This window comes from Rhea americana, unplaced genomic scaffold (assembly GCF_003343005.1).
Source record: "Rhea americana isolate MKP2758 unplaced genomic scaffold, rheAme1 scaffold_281, whole genome shotgun sequence".
NCBI lineage: Eukaryota > Metazoa > Chordata > Aves > Rheiformes > Rheidae > Rhea > Rhea americana.
This window is the reverse complement of record NW_028186403.1, coordinates 644,718-652,532: the sequence shown is the minus strand read 5'-3', so window position 1 is coordinate 652,532 and position 7,815 is coordinate 644,718.

Genomic DNA, 7,815 nt, shown 5'->3' with positions numbered 1-7,815 from the left:
CTCTACAGCATAATCAGCGGGGCACTGCTGAGAGTTGCTTAGCAACTCAATACGGTTTTGAGGTAGTTTTTTTTTTTTTTTTTTTAATTAACAAAGATCATAAGCCTAGTAAATATAACCAAAGCACATGAGGAATTTTTCCTCTAATGAACTGAAATTATTTAAGGCATTTTCATGTTGGTTACTTTTCACTGTACATACCTTCCAATTACATGACTTCTGTAAAATATGCGAATATTATCTTTCTATTAATTCTAGCTGTTGTAAGATGGAGGATTTGAGGAAAAAGTCTAAAGCCACTCTCTTCCTCTCACACTTTTATTAATAAATTTAYTAATCATCAAGTAAGTATTTTATTGCTTAGCTGTTTTCTGATCAAAACTTACTGTCTTATGACTTTGTTTTATTATCTAGCTCATGTATTTGCTGGGCAGATATGCTTAGGTTTGTTAAGCACTTAGCAGTCTTTTTCTTCTGAGTTGTCCTCTCACTTTACTACCTTTCATCTCACCTAGTAATATAACAAACTAGACCTAACTTCATCTCTCTTATTAACAATAAAATTGTAATTGTGCAAGCCTCTGAACCAACCAATTGATACAGTTCAGTAGTTAAAAGACAGTTCAGTGATGCAGAAGGAAGTGACAAAAATGTATTTTTATAGCTTGTTAAATTTGTTTCTACTAGACTAATGTAACGTACTAGTATCTTAAGATATGAACAGGCATGATCTGCAGTGTGATTAACTTCTAGCTAAAGAGTTTATCACACTTCAAAAGAGACAAGTAATTTTAACAACATGTAACCTGATGGGCAATTGGAATCTATTAAATAAAATACTTTTCCAAAGAGTCTAAAATTAAGTCATTTCAAAGCACCAATCAGAAATCTGTTTGCTGGAAAGAAGAGCTCATCTTCCATTGTCCTACTTACTCTTTGACATGAGAAAGTTGTGTAGCATAGTTTTTTTTTTTTTTTTTTTTTTTTTTTTTTTTTTTTTTGTTTTTTTTGTTAATTTTTTATTTTTTTGCTTTTTTTTTTTTTTTTTTTTTTTTTTTTTTTTTTTTTTTTTTTTTTAAGCAGNTTTTTTTTTTTTTTTTTTTTTTTTTTTTAAGCAGCAGATGATATATGGGAGAACCTTAAAACTATGGGCACTCTTCTAGTTTTACCTGTTTTTCTTGCAGTTTATTTTGAATCACTAGAAGTACTCATATGGTGGCAGTAGAATAATGTTTTTTCATCAATTGTGTTGACTATGTAACTTACTTCCTGAATGCAGTGGTCTTCTTTTCCTTATTTCAGAGATAATTTCCCCAGAAGTAGCTTGGTTTAGAAGAGGATTCTCCCAAATACAAAGTAATATTGTGGTAGCATTGTTATTACAATAAAGGTTGAGAAATAAGTAATGCTATCTCAGTTTTAACTCCCACAGTTACTTTTGAAATGAGATGAGCCTGACCTTCAAATTACACAGTTAAAGAAACTTTATGAACTTATGTCTCATTGACTTTTATCTATTCTATCTAGATATTTTTAGAAACTGATGAAGAAATGTAAAGAATGTTTCTGATGTTTCCTTCTGCGGTTACTCTTGGGAATATGTTCTGACTAGTTGGAAGAAATTTATCTGAACAGCTCTGTGGAATGTAATGAATATAAGACATCTTCAGATAATGAGCTATACAGATAAATCTGAAATGTGCAGGCTGATTTTTGTGTAATCATTACCTGGTGATTTTTGCTGTTATTAACTTACTTAAAAGAATTTTTAAAAATGACCTTTTCTAATGTTTAAAAATGGAAACAATTTTTACAGAGAAATATGTCTATACTATTTAAAAAGGCTTATCCTCAGGGTAAACACTGCATCTTGGTTTCTTTTCTCAGCTCTAACTTTGGGCTTTTTTAATGTAATCCCTACTTTAGATCCTTTTAGATGGTGTAATACTTATGGTGTAATACTTAYGGTATAATAAATCCAAATAGTAAAGATTATAAATTTCTTAATAAATGATGATTTTAGGTAATGGCCAGTGAAGATTTGGGTGCGGAGTGCTTTAGTAACAACCTAAAAATGTAAAACACTTGTGCTTAGCCACAGTGAACTTTTTTTAAGGCAGGAATTATGTAGTAACCAGGAYACAAACATCTCGTGATTTCTCCTTAGTTGTATTTTGGAAAGTCTCTTTTTCTTTTCTCTTACTAACATCAGGATGATCAGCCTTGTATTAATCTGCTGGAGACTTTGAAAATGAAGATTTGAGTGGCTGTCAGAAAATGTGTAGAATGTAAAAATATGCTTGTTTGGGTTTATTTAATTATTATTGTTATTACCATTCCTGCTTGGATTGAATTTTATCCATAATGATATACAGCGAAGATGAATAGCAGCCTAAAACCTACTAGATTTATGCCAAACCTTAAAAAGCAATCATGCTTATTTGAAATCTTTTTTTGAATTTTTTAAGCTTTATTTTTCATAAGTGTTAAGTTTCCCACTATTTTTACTAGTAGTCACTGTGGATAAAATATGAATTTTGTGACATTAAAATTTTTCCTAATTTAAGCCATCATCTGATATTTTTTGCTGCATTCTGAATCCTTCCTCCTTGACTTTTTTCCTGTATGTTCTCTTTTATCTTGTAGTAAAACAAGATCAGTAGCTCATTTCCTGTATAAACATATCTTAGAAAATACCAAGCAGTTCTTCCTATCTTGAGGCATCTAACGGATAAAAACACATTTTATTTACTCATCCTGATTCAAAGCCATCAACAAACGGAGAACCTGGCACTTCTTTAGTAGTTAATCTTTCCATCTTTAAGAAGACTTTTTTTGTTATCCATTACCAGCTCCAAGCATCTTAAGTAATGGGGTATTTTATTTCCATGACCTAACAGCATAATTTTATTCAGGTTTTCTCCAGATGCTAGTGTACCTGGAGAAGAGAGAAAGCATCTCTTACATTTTTTGGAGTGGATGTCCTCGAGATCATAAAATATACACATACGCTCTTGAAAGGAATAAGGAAAGAGAAGCTTAGGTTGCCTCTTCTGCCCCTCTCATCAGAGAGGTATGATCCTCAAAATTTAAATTAAGGGGCTACTGGTGAGAAGACCTGCTTAGAGTTTGGCTAGTATGTGCACTGACAGAAACAATCTTGTCCCTCTACCAATACAGCAGGGCCTTCTCACAGAGATATACTCTAAGATATGAGGACCTGGGRTTACTTCTTCATTTCCAGCTTTGCCAGAGCGGCATCCAGTCTGCACCCAGCCATCCTCTGAGAGGTAGGCTGTGAAAAGTGAATGGATGTCTGCCTATGATGGGAACGGACATTAAAATGGAGGGGAGTGATTGATTACTCCAGCTAGTGGAATAGAAAGTAGTCAACCATTTATCTTCTTCCCCATCCATTCCATCTACCCTACCTCTTAACGCCGTCTCCCTCTGCCACAGCATCAACCTACTYTCCTTCCACTCTTTTCATTTCTCCATTGCTTAATCTTCCTTTCCCAACGATCTTCTGATTGCCTTCCTTAACTTTTCTTATGTTATAAAAGTCTGCAAGTGCTGTGACCAATCCGTGTTTGAGAGCTGCATATCATGTAAGCCGTGAATCAAGTGTTATCAAAGCTTGTTTTCCTTTGATCACAATCAGTTCCATTTTTCAGGGAATGGGCTTTATTTCAGCTATTTATCAGAAACTTTCTTTTCACTTTGTCTTGACAATACCTATGAAGCATATCTGCTCTACAACTATACTGTCATCATGGGCAAGTGGGGATGAGTATTCAGAACTACTCATCAATTTTCTGCTTGTGCAACTGAATTGCTATGGGGTGCAGACTGGATTTATCCCTTCCTTGGTTATGGATATGGTATTTGGATTCTTAGCTTCTGTTAATATCAGAACTGGCACTAGACAGAGACAAAACTGAAAACATTTATGTTATTCCTACTCTACTATCCTGCAAAATTATCTTAAAATTTTCAGAAATAAGAATTGAAGTGTAATTTGAAGCTGCTGAAAGAATATATTCTCCATAGAACAGGTACAGCAGCTGTTTTACTCAGTATAAGTAATATAAAATATAAACATAATAGTTGTGTTTTCCATAATTTCCAGTAACATATAGTATTAAAACCAAAATGGAATTATTAATAATAAAGCCACTATGAAAGTACTTAAAAATCTTAATCCTAGACCAAGATGTGAGTGCACTAACTGCTGTATAAAACCAAAAAGAAAGATCCCAAAACTCCTGCAGTGTAATAAACCATGCATTTTCCTTTGTTCTTTGCTCTTTGCTAAAAATGGAGAAACACTAGTTCCTTAAACTAGAAGCTTCTGTTGGGGGTTTTTCTTTGTTTGTTTCTGTTATTCTGCAAGTTGATATTTATACATTTTCTTGAAGTATCTCATAATATCAGTCAAACTATTAAATTGCTGGTGAAACTATTTTTCTCAAGTATACATAGTTTATTTCAATAGGTAGTGAACGTCTTCAAAAATTTTGAAGCAAAAACTTATTTAGAYGTTTGCCTTTATCACATCAGTTTATTGAATGAGATGGGATAGAGACAACTTTCTAAGAAGTTCTTTCTCTGGCAAGAATATCCCTTTTGGAGCAAGAGGAAGAGAAGTAGATCACACACAAAATCCATAAATACTAGGAGTTCACTGTTGTTCGACAGTGTGTTTTAAATGGTTGTAAGATCTTTGAGCAAATTCACTCTTTTTGTTTTGCATTTTCACATTATCCAAAGTTTTAGATATCACTCTTTCTTAAGATTTAATCTGAAAGATATTTTTGTATTATGTTGTATTATACTAATAATACTGTTTAATAAAATGCAAGAGCTGCTAAAAATAATGATTTAGACAAATTTATAAATGCTTATTGGGTAACCTGCATTTACCCTGGCCTCATATCTCCAAAGAAAAAGCAAGAAGAAATCTCTGGAACTCAGCATACTAACCAATGTTAAATATTGTGGTGCCATGCTTCTAGTGCTGTGTTTCTTTATCCTGAAAGGAATACATCAATTGTTTTTAGTGTAACTGACTGTAACACTGTTAGCTACCAAAATAGAGTTTTTTAGTGTGATGAATGACAGAAAAAAATACTAGAATATTATTTCACGGCACTTAAAAAATACTTTTTCTAAATAGTATTTGATTAACAACAGACCTGGCCAACAGCAACAAAAATAATTGTCAGGAACATCACCTGAATATTTGATATATTTTTTAAAAAACATATCCATTAAAACTTGTCTAACCATATCTGTTCTGGTTTCGAACCTCTGTCTCAGTGGGAATCTAGGGTTGGACCGTGTTAGGGTGGCCACGAGCCTGATTTTCCGTAACATACGTCCTYTGCTTTTTAGTCTTCTTTCTAGAACACCCTACACTTCTTTTGTCCCAAACAGTTTGAAGTCTGTCCAATCAGTAATGTCTCTGTTCTGTTCCTTTGCTTTGGTCCTATGTCCTCCTACCATTTATTTTACTTTTCTTGTATTTCATATCCTTGTAAACATCTTCCTCCCAAATATTTGTATTATGAACTTATTTAAATTCAACAAAGGAGCTCTTCTTTCTCCATACCTTCCTCTCCATAATTACCTTTTCATGCCTGTACCCCAAACTGCACCTGCAAAATGTATTTTGGAATTGCAGTGGAATCTTGTTAAAATTTCCACCACCCAAGGAGAAAATTAGCTAGCCCTAAAGAAAAGATGTGAAAAAACAACTCCTTTCCAATCACGGAGGTTTTTAGGAGTGTTTCTTCTCGACCTGTCTCTGTGGTTCAGTCTTTTGTATTAGTCCCGTGGTAATGCAGATGAGGGGAAGGGGCAGGTACAGTCTCTTCATCACTTCACYGTACCGCACTGTATCCTAGCTGTTCCAGGCTTTGCTGTCTCTTTGCTTTATCCTTTTCCAGCCTGTCTGTGGGTTTAACTTCTCCCTGAAATGWGAAACTGTTCAGGGCTTCTCAGATCACTTGAGAAAAAATAAGTTCACTAGCACTCATTGGTTTTAATCACCCCACAGCAAAACTGACAAGAAACTACGTAGCTGCAAATAGGCGAACCTGTAAGCTGTGGCAAAGGCATTGGAGCAACAGTAGAAAAACAAAATACTTGATCTGATTGCCCTCTTAGCTCTAAGGGCTGGAATTGTCACACAGTCATACTCAAAAGGACTTGACGCTATTTGGCTGGGAAAGCTGCTTACTTGTTTAAAAAGGGTAAAGGGTTTGTCTTGTTTCCAGTTTAGATGGGTAGTTTTCTTCTGCTTCCTAGTCTTTTCTCTGTTTAGTGACCTTGTTCCTGTTACTTTTTAACTCTCTTCTTTCACTTGCTGAAAGGTAATGCCCCAGTTGCTTCACAGAGTTTGGTTTTCCACTTTACCCGTCAAGATCTCACTGTGGAATCGCACCATAGTTCTGCTTTCCTTGCTTACTTGCTATTTCAAGTGGAAAGAGACTATTTCCCCAGAATAGGGAACCAAACATTTTTAGGATTTTCTTTCCCACTCAAGATGATTACTTCTCTGCTTGTCATGAACACACATACCTTCTTGAATTCCCTCTGGCACCTTCAGAGAAAACAATTTACATAAACCTATGGACTGCATGGAAGTAAAATAAAACATCTCTGCCTGTTAGCTGCACTATGACCAGGGTGAAACTCATGAGCCACCTGAAACTCTCATCCTTTGCTTTTGCTGAACACCAGGTTTTGGGGGTGTTTTGTTGTTGTTTCAGAGCTATGGAGCAGACAATTTTCCTGAAATAGTGTGGACAGAGCTGAGTGTGCTGCCTCAGGCAGGGCCGGCGTGGGCACCCCTTGGCACAGTGGCGGCGGCCCCAGCTGGCGGCGGTGTGGGGCTGGAGGGACCCCCGCAAGCCCACGCGATTTGGGGTCGTTTTGGCCTGCGCTGCGTGTCCCCCATGGTTAACCTGACAGGGGGTGCTATGGCAGCAAGCAGAGCGGGGCCACATCGCCATGGCAACGCACCACGTGGTGAGGTTGGAGGGGTTGCCTAGCAACCGGGCCTTCGGGCGGAGGAGTCTGTAGGGATTCTGGAAAACAGCAGTTGGGGGAGGGGGGAGGGGAAGGCAGAGCGAGGGGGGAGGGGAGGAAGAGGGAAACCTCGAAAAAGAGATGGAGGGGCTCARAAGTGGCAAAAAGAAAGGAAAGGGGGGAGACTGGCTGAGGGGGGAGAGGAGAAGCGGGGTGCAGGGGGGCGCTGCCGGGGACAGAGGCCGGTGCGCAGTGCTGGCAGGGAGCTCGGGCCCACAGCCTTCCCGGGAGCAGGCTCTCCGCGCACGCTGGTCACACCGAAATTTTGTAAGGGAGCTTTAGCCTCCATGCAAACCTCCGAGGAAAGCCCGTAAGGGAGTACAGCCAGGGCAAGACTAGTGCGTGGCAATGTGAAAGGAAGTCAGAGAAAGCCGTTCCCACCTTTTTGGTTTCTTTGGTGGAGATGGAGATCAGATAATCAGATGTATCACTGTCATGCGTCAGAGTAACTTTTTAAAAACAAATGGCTAGGGCAGTACTTTCATTTTTAGGTAGCATTAGTAATGTGGTTAGGCAAAACATAGTTCCTTAAAATAGAATGTATTGAAGCTACAGGGACTTATTTAGACGTAGACTCTTGTATCTTGATGATGAAGATAAGCAATGTCTGTATAATGACAGCTGAACAGCGTCTTTGCTAGAGCAGAGCTCAGAATAAGAAACTGAAATACAGAGACCTAATGATGGCTTCTACGTTGACTGATTACTCAGAAAAAAAGATCT